At 47.3% G+C, this 17,829-nt stretch overlaps 1 protein-coding gene across 1 annotated transcript in view; it reads left to right on the top strand.

Annotated features, from left to right (window-relative positions):
• Positions 1-17,829, top strand: part of ARHGEF18 (Rho/Rac guanine nucleotide exchange factor 18) — an 86,351-nt gene that overhangs the window by 37,300 nt on the left and 31,222 nt on the right. The window lies entirely within an intron of this gene.

Below are 17,829 nucleotides of genomic sequence, written 5' to 3'. Positions count from 1 at the left end.
ATTAGGAAGAAATGGTGTCACATCAGCCTCATTTCCTCTTCTGGCAGGTGACCATCTAGTCAGTAGACCAGGAAAACGGGGTGGAACGTGGGGAGATGGGAAGCGTCAGATCGGGTCCTGGACATCATTCTTGGGGGCAGAAGTGAGAAGCACACAGATATGTTAAGATAATTCTGAGCTAATCACCATTTAGCCAGGCTTATAACTAGTTGGATGAAAGTTCCCAAACGGCGTTAATTAGTGAGTTAATTAGAGGGAGATGGCCCCCCGGGTTCCATCCTCTGCTCTGTCCACCAGCCATTTACCATGTAATTTTTTTTTTTTAATTTATTTTGGCTGTGTCTGGTCTTCGTTGCGGCATGCGGGCTTTTAGTTCCCTGACCAGGGATCGACCCAACGTCCCCTGCATTGGAAGGCAGATTCTTTACCACTGGACCACCAGGGAAGTCCTTACCATGTCATTTAGAAAAGCAAAGATGTGGAAAGTTTGCTTATCAAAGCTGGAGGGGTGGCCTCCATCTCTGTGTCATAGAATCGGGGCCCCCAAATCTCAGCGACTGAAATAGTTAGCTGAAGCCAGCAAGGTGGGCTTCGGGGCAAGGAATGTTTCGATTCCCATGCCTGGATCTAACTCGGCATTTCCTGGCCTGGACGCCATGGACATTGGGGGCCAGCTGATTCTCCGTGGTTGGGATGCTGAACAGCATCCTTGGTGGTGACCCACTCGATGTCAGGAGCACCCCCCATAACCCCTGGTAGTAATGATCAAAAATGTGTCCAGATGCTGCTAAATGTCTCCCAGGGATCTGAATCAACCACTGGTCTCAGTAAGCAACTATGGAAATATAGGATGGGAAAGTGGGACTGAATGACAGCCTGTGAGAAAACAACCTAGAGATTTCGGTTGGTTCTGAGTTTCCCAGTGGTTCTGAGATGAACTACTCCTCACCCCCCTTTCCTGTTCCGGTACTACTTGCAACAAAGCAGGGCCCCTCAGGGCTGTAATTTCCATGTCTTGTCCCGTTCAGTCTCCAGGCAGCTCTGCAAAGCAGTCTCCCTAGCCTTGGAATCTCGTAAACTCCTTGGCTTCGGGTACCGTCCTCTGCCCAAATCTCCATCCCTCTTCTAGACCTGTCTCCTGAGCGCCCCACTCCTGTGTCTAGCTGCCACCTGCCATCACCCCGAGTCCTCCCAAGCAGCTTGGGTCAAACCCGCCACTGGTCCCCCTCACCCCGGCCCTAAGTCTGCCCTGCCTGTCCCCCACTCCCAGGTCAGTGGTCCTGACACCCTCCACCCTCGGCCCCTTCCAGTCTGCTGCCCGCTTGCATCCGCTACTTCCAGAGGCAAATCTGAACTAATAACCTCATGCATAAACCTTTCTGTAGCTTCAGTTTCAAGGATAAAGTATAACCCCCAGGGGCCCCCTAAGGCCCACCACAGAACCGTTGCGCACAAGGCATCCCCTCCCCGACTGCCCCTCCACCCCACTTTGTTTCTCCTCGTTTCTCCTCTTCTAAACCACAGACCAGGCATCTCCCTTACTTGCCTGCCTCTCTCTCTCCCTCCCTCGAACAAATATTTATTGGGCATCCACCCTGCACCAGGCCCTGTGCCTATAACCGACAACACCGAGATCCCCAGCTGCTTGGAGTTTCCTAAGTAAAACATGAGAATGCAGTACCCTCCTCGTTATTTGTGGATTCTGTATTCACGAACTCGCCTACTGGCTAAAGTTCATCTGTAATCCCCCCAAGTCAGTGCTCACAGAGCTTCCTCCGCCATTCAACAGCGCTCCGGGCTGAGGTTGAACTGCACACTCGGCCTTCCCGCCTTCTGCCGTCTCAGCTTGTTCTGTAAACAAGCATCCTTTTTGTGGTGTATTTAGTGCCACATTTTCCGCATTCTTGTGCTTTCTGTTGGCAATTGCGCTGTTTTGAAAATGGCCCCCAAGCCTAGGGCTGAAGCGCTGTCTAGTGTCCTAAGCCCAGGGAGGCCGCTACGCTCCCTCTTGGGGAAAACACGTGTGTTCCACGAGCTCTCTGAGTTTCAGAGCTGTTGGCCACGAGTTCAGTGTTAATGAGTCAGAGATATATATTCAGTAAGTCGCCTTTCAACAGAAACACACATCACACAAGGTTCTGTATTAATGGCTTGATGAAAATATGACCAGAGGCTCTTGGAATCTAACCCCAGATTTGCCCTAGAAGCAACGGCTCGGTAACCACTAACTCAGTGTTCGCAACAACTTTATAGACGTAACCAGTGCACGAGTGGGTGCAGAAACCTCCCAGATTGGGCCTCCTTGACCTTCCCCTTCACTTCTGCCCTGCAGGTGTGTCTTCTCTCCAACCACGTTTGTCCCCTGCACCCCAGGGGCATCTGCAGCCTGGGATCCCCAGCCACTGTACAGGGAACTCCTCATCCCCAGCCTGTCTCGGGAGCACACCCTTGCCCTGAATTGGAGGCCCTGCCATGCCTGCTGCAGGACAGGCATCTGTCTCCGAGTCTTACTCTCCCGACCCTTGCTCCTCCAAGCCCCTTTTCACTCAGGACTCCTCATTTCAAGGAGCCACCCCAGCTTTTCCCCATGCTCTGGACCAGCCAGCTGGGGTGTACAGGTGTGGGACATGAATGAGTCACACGGGGGATCTGGGGCAGAGCCTGCCCTGGTGGTCCTTACCTTGTCAGTACGGGTTTTCTGAACTCCACACGCTGCACGCTAGGTGGCTGCCCACGGGAGGACCGAGCCCAGCCCAAGGCCTCACCTCCAGCCTGTGAGCACTCAGAGATGATCAACTCATCACAGAAGGCCAGCATTTATTTCTAAAAGCCATATGCCTTCAGTAGTTAGCTTAAAGTGGATAAATATACTTTTATTTGCCTGTCTTTTGGTGTAGATCCAACAGCCTTTCCACCGATGGAAATTTGTCATGTTTCTTGAAACCAGACCTATGGTAGAGACTCTGCTCTCTAATTTCCATTTAATCAGAAATTTAAAGAAACCTCCGGCCATCCAACTGCTGAATCCTTTGAAATAATTTTAGATTTACGAAGGGTTAAAAAAAAAAGATCATGCAGGTATTCCCTGGCAGTCCAGTGGTTGGGACTTGATGCTTTCACTGCTGGGACCCAGGTTCGATCCCTGGTCAGGGAACTAGGATCCTGTAAGCCACGTGGCACAGCCGAAAAGAAAAAAAGATGGTGCAGAGAGTTCCCATATACCCTGCACCCAGCTTCCTAGCGTTAACTTTTTTTGTTTTAATTATAAATGTCATATGACCATTGCAGAAAATTTGGAAAATAGAAAAATGGGGGAAAACACCCAAAATCCCTTGCAGCTACAGTTAATTTTCATTTTGTTGTATCACCTCCCAGGATTTTCTTTCTTTACCCCTGTTTTCCTGCAGGGTTGTCCTTGTCGGTACAATCATTTGAAAAAACAGTTTGGTGATGCATATCTAAAATCATAAAGCATTTCTAACCTTTGCCTCCGCAATTCTGTCCCTTTGAGACGTGTGTGTGTGTGTGTGTGTGATTGGAATGCATACATCTGACAACAGGGAAATGATTAAAGCAATACTTAAAAAGACCATAGCAGCATGCAAAACGTGGAACGTTGGTATATTCACCGTGATGACAGCTGTCATCGTATACACCCAGGCAAATAAAGATCGGGGCACAGTGACATTTGTAAATGATGGCAAGAATATTGGCCAATTTTCCTTTTCTTTTAATTTTTCCTTTAAAAAAATTTTTAAGTTCACTCCTGTACTAATAATTGAGGGATCAAATTCAGGTAACAGTGACATAGGTGACATTTTTTCATGAGCCCTTACCAGTGTTTCATAAGGGCCATTTCTTATCAGCCAGGAATCTTTGCAGGTGAAGAGTTTGTACCACATTTGTTCTTCAGGACCATAACATGCAGCTGGCTGGATTTATGCCCAAGAATGTTCCGCTTTGTTCTTTTTTTTTTGGCCCCTCAGATGACTCACCACTAGCAGTTTGCCTCAGTTAGTTCTTACCTTTATTAAAGAAGAATAATTTTAAAAAACACCATCTTGGCATTAGATATTAATCAGAGATGTGCCTTATTTATCGATGGACTAATTAAGCCAGTGCCCACCCGCCCCCCCCCCAAAAAAAACCCTTTGAGGTTAAGGTTTATTAAGAACGCTCGCTAAGGGCTTCCCTGGTGGCGCAGTGGTTGGGAGTCCGCCTGCCAGTGTGGGGGACATGGGTTCGAGCCCTGGTCCGGGAAGATCCCACATGCCACGGAGCAACTGAGCCCGTGCGCCACTACTGAGCCTGCGCTCTACAGCCCTCAGGCCATAGCTACTGAGGCCCGTGCGGCTGGAGCCCAAGCTCTGCAGCGGGAGAGGCCCATGCACTGCGGTGAGGAGTGGCCCCTGCTCACCGCAGCTAGAGAAAGCCGCGCGCAGCAGCGAAGACCCAGTGCAGCCAAAAATAACTAATAAATAATAAATGAATTTATTTCTAAAAAAAGAACACTCGCTAGGAATTCACTCCTAGGCAGTACACCAGCTACTTAATTGACATCTAGTGATTTGGGCACTAAAATTAGCTCTCTGCCTGACTGTCCCATGCCAACCTCATTTTTTCCCTTATGCAAAATCAGAGTAATATTTTTCTACACATCTTGTCACCGAAATTATGCCAGACTGCTTGAGGTATCATGGGGACGGATTGGCCCATTTCTGCCGGGTTAAAGGTCTCACATGAATAGTTCCAGTTAGCGTATATTTTGTGCCGCGAAGTGTCCCTGACTCTTAGATGTCCCGGAAGAAAAAGCAGCTTCGAACAGTTTTTATGGAGGGGTATGGTTTCTCCCCACGCATCTGAGTTTTTCCTTAGTGAGCCGTCAGAACTTGTTTAATCAGAGGTCACCTCGCAGTGTGGAAAGGTTCGGAAGAGCCTTCTGCGTCTCTCAGGATTCTGGGGCTGGAGGAGCCCGAGGGAGACCGGGTGCTGATCTGGGCGGTTAGAGATGAGACCACTCACGACCCCGCCCTCATCTTTCCCCTGACAAGCTAGAGGCCACCTGGCCCATCACCCCGCTTCCAGTCGGGTAGTGGGGTTCCGTCTGGCCTGCTTGCAGACACAGAACTTTAAAACCTGCCAGGAGGGAATTCCCTGGCGGTCCAGTGGTTAGGACTCTGAGCTTTCACTGCCGAAGGCCCGGGGTCGATCCCTGGTCGGGGAACTAAGATCCCACAAGCCACACAGTGTGGCCTAAATAAATAAATAGATAAAAATAAAAATAAATAAACTCTGCTAGGAAAGCGCACCCTCTGGGGCCAAGGGCAGTTGTGTCTGCCCAGTTCCCAAGGGTGGGAGTGTCTCTGGGCACTGTGCAGAGGAGGAGAGCTGTCCTCATGAAGTCAGCCAGGGTAGCAAGAGGGCCACGGAGACCCCAGGAGAAGAGTGGGCTTGGGCAGGGGGAGGTCAACTTTCAGGGCGCACAGGACGGGACAGGTCCTGTCGGGGTGATGCTGGCTCAGTAAACGACAGGTCTGGGGGTGAGAAAGTGCACCTGGGGTGGGGGGTGCGGTGGACAGGGAGTTCATCAAGAGAGGAGCCGTGAGGGTGGACAGACCCTCATTTCGTTCCCCCACCTTACCCTCACCCTGACGGGGTCAAGGTTTGATGGGGCCTGAGGCAATGAGATGAAAGCAGTGTGTGTAGGGGGGTGGGGGGCAGGTAACGGAAGCGCACTGCAAGGCCTAGACCGCGGGGGTGGGGAGCAGGGCAGGGCAACCCAGAGGGACTCTGACCTGGCCCCAAAGCTGGCCGAGCAAAGGGGCACCTGGGCCAGGGCCTCCAGGGCTCCCCAGTGCTGCATGACAGCACAGTTGGGGTACAGGGTGCAATTGGTGGCAAGAGGTGAGGCCTGGGAGGGGCCTGAACCCTGGAGAGTCCGGCACAAGCAGGCCAGGGAGTTAGGACTTTATACCGAAGCCATGGGGACGCTGATCAGGTGCGTGGGAAGCTGCACAGGCAGCAGGTGGGGAGGGACCGGGGTGGCAAGTCTGGATGGGCAGCCAGCCAAGGAGGCCACAGCCTTGGCTCAGCGGCCAGGACTTGTCCCACTGGCACCGAGGGAGGGCCCTGCACCGAGGGGAGGAGCCCCGGGGACAATGCAGGGAGAGAATGAGTGTGGGCGGAGGGGAAGCCACCTCTCCTGGGAAGTGTGTCAAGTCCAAGTTCCCTGGTGGGGGGAGGCCATGTGCTCCCAGCTCACCACAGTGCTCAGCAGAGCTCTTTTTTTTTTTTTTTTTTAAATTATTTTTTGGAGTATAGTTGATTTACAACATTGTGTTAGTTTCTGCTCTACAGCAAAGTGAATCAGTTATACATATACCTATATCCACTCTTTTTTAGATTGTTTTCCCACATGGGTCATTACAGAGTACTGAGTAGAGTTCCCTGCGCCATACAGTAGGTCCTTATTAGTTATCTATTTTATATATAGTAGTGTGTCTATGTCAATCCCAATCTCCCAATTTATCCCTTCCCCCTGCCGCCAGAAGAGCTCTTTTGAGTGGATCTAAAGTATCTGAGAATCCAGACCCTCGACCCTGCTTGCAGAGTGCGACCCACTAAGCTCCCCAGCAGCTGGGGATAGAGTGGTCGACCAGACAGTGGCCTGCTCTCAGGAAGCGTCCAGACAGTCTGTGCTATGCTGGGGGAAGATGGACTGTGGAAACGAGGGCTGGGGGACCCAGCTGCTAAGAATTTATCCCAGGAGAGTATCCATTGCTGATGAAGTATGTCACGCAGATGTCCATCACAGTTTAATTTACAACCACGGGAAACGTTGGAAATACCCCAAGAACACGACATTAGAGGAATGGTTGTGTTTAATAAGTGACTTCACAGCCATTGCAAAAGATTTCCTTAAGAAAGCTGTTGTAAAAGCTTTACACAATATATTTGACAGGCTGGCAGAATGTTTATGACACATCTTAAGCAGAAAGGCAGGATGTAAAATTAAGTTTGGGCAGGAGCTCACCCATGTATTAGGTCAAACCGTGGGAAATGGTCATTTTTGTAGGTCAGAAATGGTTGATGGTTGGCGACCGTGTGACCTCACTGAAATGAACAGAAATAAGAATGGAAAGGAATGTGCTAAAACAGGAGCAGTGGTTCTGTCTGGTTTGTGAAATCCCAGGCGGTTGCTATTTAATTATTATGGAAAACTAGAAATCCCTCGTCTGCGTTAACGTCACCTGTTACATAGGGGACCCCCCCAGGAGAGCCCACTTCCACGCCCGCCCATGAGCCAGCCGTTCACGGGGACCACCATCCTGGACTTCCTTTCCTCCAAGCATCACCCCCATCCTTCGGCCACTCCCTCTCAAGTCACGGCTGGGACCCCTGGGTAGTTCTATAAACTCTTCAGGGCATACCCCACTCAGCCCGAGTTGGCCCTCATGGGGGCCTCAGTCCGCCTACATCCGACCCTCCATGGTACTTATTAGAACACCGCTTTCTAGGTGCCGCTTCCAGCCAATGAACTCACTGAACTTGGCCCAGGCCCTAGATAAACTCCAGGGCAGGCTTGGCCGGCCAGCAGTTTGGCCCTCCTAGCTCTGGTTATCGCACTGATACTGCTGTGACCTAAGATGGCCCAGCCCTGTGTGCAGCACACTGTTGGTTTATTGAGCCTGCCTTCAGGCACCGAAAACCCCTTTGGTTTTCTCACCTGTGCTGCTGCTACAGGTGGGAACCTCCCATGCCCCCCATCTTGGCTGAATCTCTTGATATTTCCTCCATAGTAGCCTATCAAGATGGTTTTGTGTTTGGGAACTCCCCGGCGGTCCAGTGGTCAGGACTCAGCACTTCTACCGCAGGGGGCCCAGGTTCCATCAGCGGTCGGGGATCCCGCATGCCACGTGGGGCGGCCCCCCCCCAAAAAAAAGCTTTGTGTTAATTCATCTCTCTGTCTTTATTTCCATACAAAATCTGGGGCAGCTTCTCTGCTCCATGTCATCTGTGAATTTGATAAGCGAGCCTCCTATGGTCTCATCTCAGGCAAGACCAAGGACAGAGCCCTTTGGCATTCCACTAGAGACCCTCTTTCTACGTAACAAGCTTGAGTGTGGATGCCCAGTAAATTTTAAAGTCGCCCAACCTGCACTCATCAGTTCTTAATACCCCCTGGAATTTACAAGGATGTCATGAGGGATTCAGCCAGCACCTAGCTGATACCCCGGGAGCCCGTATCCACTGTCTCCCCACTGTGCACAGAGCCACGAGGATTAGCGACCCATTTGCTGTAGTGGCTATAAACACCTTCACTCTGTCTACTCTCCTGTAGGGCTGCAAAGCACACCTCTCAGAGTTTAGTCTTGATTTGTTCCAGGAAACGGGAAACCCAGGATTCACGGCCTATTTCCCATCCCCACAGCCCATAAGCCATTTTTTGCCAGAGATTAACATCGAGTTTGTACGATTAACTTCCTTCCTCTTTTCCAATCAGGATCGCTTTGCCCTTCTGTTGTTTTCTGTCACTCTGTGCTCCCCGGCTCCCCAAAGGCACTCCACACAGGCTCAGCCAACTGTCTCCGTGACGCAAACGTTGTCCGATCTGGTGACTTTAGTTGGCGCCATCTGTGTCCCTGGACAGCCGTGTGCCAGGTACTGAGGAGTTGAGGTCAGCTACACGTCCCTCGTCCTGCACTGAGCTTCGACGCCATCCTCAACGTGCTTTCTCTGATCCTTCTTGGTCCAAGTGCCATCTCACCAGCAGAGGAGACAGAAGGAAACCACGGTTAAGCAGTCTCGTTTTAGGGAGTTCCCTGGTGGCCTAGTGGCTAGGATCCCAGGCTTTCATTGCTGTGGCCCGGGTTCAATCCCTGAACTGAGATCCCACAAGCCACGCGGTGTGGCCCAAAAAAATGGGGGGGAGGGGGGAGTCATTTGTGTCATATTTTAGATTCCACATGTAAGTGATATCACATGGTGTTTGTCTTTCTCTGTCTGACTTACTTCGCTTAGTATGATAATCTCTAGGTCCATCCATGTTGCTGCAAATGGCATTATTTCATTATTTTTAAATGACTGAGAAATAGTCCACTGTATATGTATACCACATCTTCTTTATCCATTCATCTGTCGATGGACATTTCGGTTGTTTCCATGTCTTGGCTATTGTGAATAGTGCTGCTGTCAACCTAGGGGCGCATGTATATTTTCAAATTATAGTTTTGTCTGTGTATATGCCCAGGACTGTAACTGTTGGATCACATGACAACTCTGTTTTTAGTTTTTTGAGGAACCTCCACACTGTTTTCCATAGTGGCTGCACCAGCTTACATTCCCACCAACAGTGTAAGAAGGTTCCCTTTTCTGTACACCCTCTCCAGCATTTATTATTTGTAGGCTTTTTAATGATGGCCATTCTGACCTGTGTGAGGTGGTACCCCATTGTAGTTTTGATTTGCATTTCGCTAATAATGAGCAACATTGAGCATCTTTCCATGTGCCTGTTGACCATCTGTATGTCTTTGGAGAAATGTTTATTTTGGTCTTCTGCCCATTTTTTGATTGGGTTTTTTGGGGTTTTTTGTTATTGAATTGTGTGAGCTGTTTGTATATTTTGGAAATTAAGCCCTTATCAGTCACATCATTTGCAAATATTTTCTCGCACTTCGTAGGCTGTCTTTTCGTTTTCTTTATGGTTTCCTTTGCTGTGCAAAAGCTTTATCATCTTAACCATCGTAAGTGCACAGCCCGGTGGCATTAAGCACATTCACATTGTTGTGCAAGCGTCCCCACCATCCATCTCCAGAACTTTCTCATCTTCCCAAACTGAAACGCTGTCCCCATGAAACACTGACTCCTCATACCCCACCCTCAGCCCCTGACACTCACCATCTACCTACTGTCTCTGGGGATGTGACTCATTTAGGGACCTTACATGAGTGGAATCACACAGTATTTGTGCTTTTGTGTCTGACTTACTTCACTGAGGATAATGTCCTCAAGGTTCATCCATGTTGTAGCAGGTGTCAGAATCTCCTTCCTTTTTAGGGCTGAATAATATTCCAGTGTTACGAAAGGACCACATTTTGTTTATCCATTCATCCATTGAAGGACACTTGGGTTGCTTCCACCTCAGCATTATTGTGAATAATGCTGCTGTGAACATGGGTGTCCCTAAATATTTTCGATTATTTGTCACTTCCCTCCCTCTGTCCCAAGAGGGGCCTGGCTCATTCCTGCCCTTTTGAAACATAACTCGGAGCACCCGCACACACATACCTTTTCAAATGTTATTCTTTTGTTTTTAACAAGGCTCAGTTCCTCCCTAACTTAACTTTTTTTTAAAAAAAGGAAACTTTCATTTGAGAATAGTTTTCAGTTTATGAAAAACTTGCAAAGAGAGTACGGAGTTTCCTTATACCCCCACCCCCGCCACGTAGTTTCCCCTGATGTTCACATTACTGTTGACTAAACTCTGTACTTTATTCAGGTTTCACCAGGTTTTCTGTGCCAAGGTCCAGCCCAGGAGCCCACATTGCGCTTAGTGGATTTCACTTTTGAGCTACTTCCCTGATGTTGTCATCCTTTGCAGTTAAGCATCGTCCAATTCTAATAACCAGCCTTTGAAAATCTGAACTTGGTGGTCTTCCATGGCAGCCCCTCATCCTCCTCCTTCAGATCCTGCCCGCTTTCCTTACTCCTCATGATTCTTCATCAAATCATGTTCCAAATTTTTTATTTTATTGAAGTGTAGTTGATTTACAACGTTGTGTTAATTTTTGCTGTACAGCAAAGTGACTCAGTTATATATATATATATATATATATATATATATATATATATATTCTTTTTTTTTTTTTTTTTGCGGTACGCAGGCCTCTCACTGTTGTGGCCTCTCCCATTGCGGAGCACAGGCTCCAGACGCGCAGGCTCAGCGGCCATGGCTCACGGGCCCAGCCGCTCCGCGGCATGTGGGATCTTCCTGGACCGGGGCACGAACCCGTGTCCCCTGCATCAGCAGGCGGACTCTCAACCACTGTGCCACCAGGGAAGCCCTTCTTTTTATATTCTTTTCCATTATGGTTTATTAGGGTATTGAATATAGTTCCCTGTGCTGCACAGTAGGACCTTGTTGTTTATCCATCCTGTATATACTAGTTTGCATCTGCTAATCCCAAACTCCCAATCCATCCCTCCCCCACCCCCACCCCCCAGTCTGTTCTCTATGTCTGTGAGTCTGTTTTTGTTTCGTAGGTATGTTCATTTGTGTCGTATTTTAGATTCCACCTGTAAGTGATATCATATGGTATTTGTCTTTCTCTGTCTGACTGACTTCGCTTAGTATGATAATCTCTAGGTCCATCCATGTTGCTGCAAATGGCATTATGTCATTCTTTTTTTATGGCTGAGTAATATTCTATTGTGTATATGTACCACATCTTCTTTATCCATTCCTCTGTCAATGGACATATTGGTTGCTTCCATGTCTTGACTATTGTGAACAGTGCTGCTACGAACATTGGGATGCATGTATCTTTTTGAATTATAGCTTTGTCTGGGTTCATTTTCCAAATTTTTAAGACCCCCCCCTTCCCCCTTTAATCTCAGATATCAGGTCTTTGAAATAAACCCCTCTTTTCTTCTTCTTCTCAAAAGTAAACTCTTAACACAAAACCAAACAAAGGAGGAATTATCTATAATCACAATAGGCAGGCATCTACTCATTATAAAACAGTACTGCATTTTGGTACCAACATATCATTGATGTCATTGGAGAAAAGGAAAATGCCATTCAGGTGATGAACCTCCAGGTTATCTGCCAACCAACCCATTTCAGAGAGAGGAAGCTCCTTGGCCATTCATTTTTGTTATTGTTTGTTTTTGTTTTAATTTTAAGGTACATATGCTTCCTAAGTTGCGGGCCCCGTTCAGTAACGTAACATTCACAAATGTCAGGTGTACCCAGCGAAATGTCATTTCAGACCTGAGCTTTCCAAAAATCTTTTACTCAGATTAATTTTCAGCAAGATACACACGCATAAAAGATCACGCAGTTCCCTTTTCTCTAGACACAGGCAGACAGTGAGTTGGGCACAGTTTCTTAGCTAAGCAGACAAGGTACAGTTGCACCCCCCCCCCATATCCACAGGTTCCACATCCTTGATTCAACCAACCAAGGATCAAAAATACTCCAGAAACTTCCAGAAAGCAAAACTTGAATTTGCTGCGCTCACAGCCAACTATTTACCTAGCATTTACATTGTATTAGGTGTGATAAGTAACCTTGAGATGATTTAAAGTATACCTGAGGGTGTGCATAGGTTCTATGCAGATTCAGCTGACCCCTGAACAGTGTGGGGGCGGGGGGGGGTAGGGGCGCTGACCTTCTGTGCAGTCGAAAATCTGAGTATAACTTTATAGTTGGCCCTTTATATCTGTGGCTCCACATCCTCAGATTCAGCCAACCACGGATTGTATAGAACTATAGCACATATTTAGTGGGGGAAAAAATCCGCTATAAGTGGACCTGCACAGTTCAAACCCGTGTTGTTCAAGGGTCAGCTGTATTGATACTTTGCCATTTCATGTGAGGGACTCGAGCATCCTGGGATTTGGGATTTTGGCATCCTTAGAGGCCCTGGAACCAATCCCCTCCGGATACCGAGGGCTGACTGTATTTAACATTCATGCTAATAACAAAGTAAATTTTTCTTTTTTTTTTAATTAATTTATTTATTTTTTTAAATTTATTTTTGGCTGCGTTGGGTCTTCATTGCTGCATGCGGGCTTTCTCTAGTTGCGGCGAGCAGGGGCTACTCTTCGTTGCAGGGCACAGGCTTCTCATTATGGTGGCTTCTCGTTGCGGAGCGCAGGCTCTAGGTGTGCGGACTTCAGTAGTTGTGGCACGTGGGCGCAATAGTTGTGGCTCGCGGGCTCAGTAGTTGTGGCTCGCGGGCTCTAGAGCACAGGCTCAGTAGTTATGGTGCACGGGCTTAGTTGCTGCACGGCATGTGGGAACTTCCCAGACCAGGGCTTGAATCCATGTCCCCTGCATTGGCAGGCAGATGCTTAACCACTGCGCCACCAGGGAAGTCCCCAAAGTGAATTTTTTCTATGCCTTGCAGTGATGTTGGGGATTTACTCAGTAAGGGCAGATTCTCCCATGAGGTCAGGGACAGGCAGGGATGGCTGGCCTAGGGCCATCTGGCAGCTCTCTCAGCCAGGTATAATTTCTTACCATCCACACCTTTGTGCATTTCTCTTTTACATGGTGGCCCCTGGCAGAGGCTTCTGCACGAAGTCCCCAGGTTTCCAGCCAGGACAAAGTCTTGCGTTTGGCCACTCTTAGTGGAGCAGCCCCACAGCCTGTTGGGTGGCTCTTTTTTTGGCCACACTGCGAAGCTTGTGGGATCTTAGTTCCCCAACCAGGCATCAAACCCATGCCCCCTGCAGTGGAAGCACCGAGTCCTCACCGCTGGATCACCAGGGAAGTCCCTCTCATTACTTTTTATACTCTCACAGTCTCTTCTCCCAAATTATGGTGACTCGCCATGAGGTCCTCGGGCATGTCTCGTTTTCATTGTAACCCTCTCTGAATGTCTCCAAGCCTGCTTTCTCATAAAGCACTATTCCCAGACCCTCCTCCTTGCCATCAGAACTGCTCTCTGAGGTCTCAGTTGAGTGTCCCATCACCTTCTGCAGGAATTCTTCTTAAGAGGCTGTGCCCTTTGGCCTTCCCTCTAAGAGATGAAGGGAGGGAAGAAAGAGGAAGTCTGCTTGTTCTTTCTGCTGAGGTGTCCAGTGAGTGATAAGAGAAGCTCTGGAATTAAATGAGTTCGCAGGAAACACGGCTTTATTCACTATGTTCTGGTCTGAATTGTGTTTCCCCCCAAATTCCCATGTTGCATCCCTAACCCCCCAGCGTGATAGTAGTAGGAGGTGGGGCCTTTGCAAGGTGATTGGAGTAGATGAGGTCTTGAGGGTGGGGCCCCCATGATGGGATTAGTGCCCTTATAAGAAAAAACCTTAGATAGCTTGTTCGCACTCTCTCTACCATGTAAGGAAGGACCCAGCAAGAAGGTGGCCGTCTGAAGCCAGGAAGCAAGCCCTCAGCAAAGGCTGAATCTACTGGCACCTTAGTCTTGGACTTCCCAGCCTCCAGGACTGTAAGACATAAATTTCTATTGTTTAAGCCACCCAATCTGTTATTTTATTATGGCAGCCGGAGCTGTTTACGACTTTGGGCATGAGTGTTCTTTCTTTTTTTGTTGTTGGTGGTGATGCTTTTGTTTGTTTCACACTTTTTCTTTTGAAATCATTACAAATTCACAGGAAATTGCAAAGGTGGTACAGAGAGGTCACGTGTACCCCTCGCGCAGTTTCCCCCACTGGTTACTTCTTTGTAACTACAATATAATAGGACGTCAAAAGGAGGAAATTGTCATCTGGACAATATGTGAGTCTGGTCCAATGCCATTTTATTACATGTGTAGATTCCCACAGCCACCACTTCCCTCAAGATCCAGGACTGTTCCATCACCACAGATCGCCCTTGAACTTCTGCATTATATTCTCACCCACTCTTCATGTGCCCGCCCCCCCCTCCACTGATAACTCCAGCAACCACAAATCTTTCCTCTATCTCTACAATTTTGTCATTTCAAGAATGCTACATAGGGAATTCCCTGGTGGTCCAGTGGTTAGGACTCCGCACTTCCCTTGCTGGGGGCCTGGATTTGATCCCTGGTCTGGGAACTAAGATCCCGCAAGCCACTCGGTGCAGCCAAAAAAAAAAAAAAAGAATGTTACGTAAATGGAATCATATGGTGACCTTTTGAGATTGTCTTTTATCTCAGTATAACGCCCGTGAGATCTACCCAGGTTGCTGTGTGTTATCAACAGTTCCTTTTCCTTGCCAAGGAGTATTCCGTGGCATGGGTGGACCGCAGTTTGTCTGACCATTTACTCAGTGAAGGACATCTGTGTTGTTTCCTGTTTTGGCCTCAAAGCAGCTGCGAACAGTCATGTAAAGGTTTTTGTCTGGACCTGAGTTTTGCATTTCTCTGAGATAAATACACAAGAATGCAGTTGTTTAGTTTTCTTTACAAACCACCCAACTGTTTTCCAGAGCGGCTGCACCCTTTTACATTCCCACCAGCAAGGTATGAGTGATCCAGTTTCTCCACATCCTCACCAGCATTTAGCATCATCACCGTTTTTTATTTTAGCCGTTCTGGTAGTGACGGCTCACGGTGGTTTTGCATTTCTCTGATGGCTAAATGATGTTGAACATCATTTCACGTGCTTTTTTACCGTATGTATATCTTATTCGGTGAAATGTAGTCTTCATCTCTTAAGCTTATTTTCTGAATGGGTTATTTGTATTTTTACTGTTGGATTTTGAGAGCACGTCATACATTCTAAATGCTAGTCTTTCGTCAGATAGGCAGTTTGCAAAATATTTCCTCCCACTCTGTAGCCTGTCTTTTCATCCTTTTAACAGATCTTCCACAAGCAAATGTTTTTAATTATGGTGAAGTCAATTTAAAGATATATTTTTCTTTTGTGGATCAGGCTTCTGGTGTCATAGCAAAGAACTCTTTCACCCATCCAAGCCCCAGTTCCTGAAGATTTTCTCCTATGTTAGCTCTGAAAAGTCTTATAGTTCTACATTTTCTGTTTAAATCTGTGGTCCATTTTGAATTCTTGTTTGTGAAAAGCATGAAGTTTAGGTTGAGGTTCATTTTTATGCCCACAGACATGGCCATTGGTTCTTTCTGCGTTAACTTCCGGAATTATCCATAGAATAATACAAACTATTTTGTAGAACAGTGATTTGCAAGCATATCGCTTGATGGTATAACCCACATGTCCTGCATGATATTTACGCCAAAAATATATGTTTGCTACCATATTATCCTTTTGCTATACATGAGGGATTTTTCAACACAGATCTCTAGATCACTCATTATTAAACATTAATTCTCAACGTATACATCTTCATTCCAGAAGCAGTTAACTGGAGGTGGTAGCAGTACAGGCTATTTCTACTTTTATGCTGTTTTGTGATTTTTAAGTCTTCTGCACACACAGTCAGGAAGATCCCACAATTCTTTTTTAAGTGGTGTTTGCTGGGTTTGACGTCATTTGGGAGTGGGCGGGGGGCTTGTGTATTTTTTTTAATTTCAGGTTCACAAAGAGTATTCTTTCTGGCTCACACTTCTAAGCCCCAATATGCCTTTTTTCTTTCTTTCTTTTTTTTCTCTCTTTGTCCTCTGAGGCATGGGGTTAAGGTTTGGGGTTTGGGGTTTTTTTTTTCCCCCCTCCTGTATTTTTCTTTTTTTTTCTTTTTTATGCTGTCTTGCTTTTGTAACATCCAACTGAAGCAGGGCAGAGAAATCAATGAGTTGTCTTGGCATTGATTTAGTCTATTCCCAGGTGGCTGCCAAGCTGGGAACTGTGAACTGAAAACTTCATTTGGTATCAGATTTTCTTAATTGTCTCTCGAACACTCGCCCGCAGCCCGTGCTTGCTAGAACTCTCCAGAGACAGGTGGCACTCGCAGCCTGAGAGAAAAGTCTTCGAAGACACAAAGAATGGGGGCAGGGAAGGGGGCCTAGGACCTCACCAAATATGAGAAAAGGGGCAGCTGTTTCGAAGCCAAGCCTTTGAAACTGCCGGGCGGCTGGTGGTTTTTTCATTTGTTTTTAATATTTATTTATTTATTTGTTTGTTTATTCTGGCTGCTCCGGGTCTTAGTTGCGGCATGCGGACTTCTTAGTTGTGGCATGCGGGATCTTTAGTTGCGGCACGCAGGATCTAGTTCCCCAACCAGGGATCGAACCCAGGCCGCCTGCATTGGGAGCACTGGACCGCCAGGAAAGTCCTCTGCGTGGCCTTTTGCAGAAAACTGCAGGGACCTCTGTGCCCGGGCCCAGCTGCCTCCCAAAGATGTTTCCAGTTACTTTCCCATTGAGCAGCAGGAGGAATCTGCCATTTAGAATATAGAATTCTTTTTTTAAAAATTGAAGTACAGTTGATTGACAGTGTTGTGTTAGTCTCAGGTGTACAGCAAAGTGATTCAGTTATACGTATATATATCTATATGTTCTTTTTCAGATTTTTTTTCCATTACTGGTTATTATAAGATATTGAGTATAGTTCCCTGTGCTATACAGTAGGTCCTTGTTGGTTAGAATATAAAATTCTTGCTTGGAAGTTGGTGTTTCTAGAAGCCGGTATGCTTCTAGATTATAAAGGACAGTTTAAGCCCAATTAAGATGGTCACTTGATATGTCATAATGAGTTTCCTTGAAAAATGACTTTCAACAGGTTCTTAACTATCAAGTCTTGTTCATGGACTTCCCTCGTGGGTCCTTACGTTCCCCCAAGGGCTGATGGGGTCGTGCTTGTGTATCAGAGGATTTATAGACTGCAGGTCACTCGGGAGCCTAAGTACGCTAGAAATTGGCCCCTATTAACCTGAACTTTGTGGCGTGGGGTCTGTTGTCCAAGTAAAATCCCAAAGTGGGATCATCGTAGCTGTCACACCAGCTTAGTCATCTGATTTGCTCACAGAGACCACTCTTCAAGAAACCGAGGCAAAACAGGTTTAAAAAAAAAAAAAATCATGAGAACAGGCTGCTGTCTGTTTGTGGCTGAGAACGGGTGTGTTTTTTCCTCTGGGCCAAGAACTTTTTCCATTTTCACCGTTCACTTCTCATTGTCATTCCTGGCTCTCCTCTGGGTCCCCTCTGTGGTGGACCGGTTGCCGCAGCGGGCCAGGAGCATGCCGATCGATGGTACCTCTCAGCGGTGGGC

This window comes from Lagenorhynchus albirostris, chromosome 3 (genome assembly GCF_949774975.1).
Source record: "Lagenorhynchus albirostris chromosome 3, mLagAlb1.1, whole genome shotgun sequence".
NCBI lineage: Eukaryota > Metazoa > Chordata > Mammalia > Artiodactyla > Delphinidae > Lagenorhynchus > Lagenorhynchus albirostris.
Note: the sequence above shows the minus strand (reverse complement) of the source record. Positions and strands in the feature narration are given on the sequence as shown.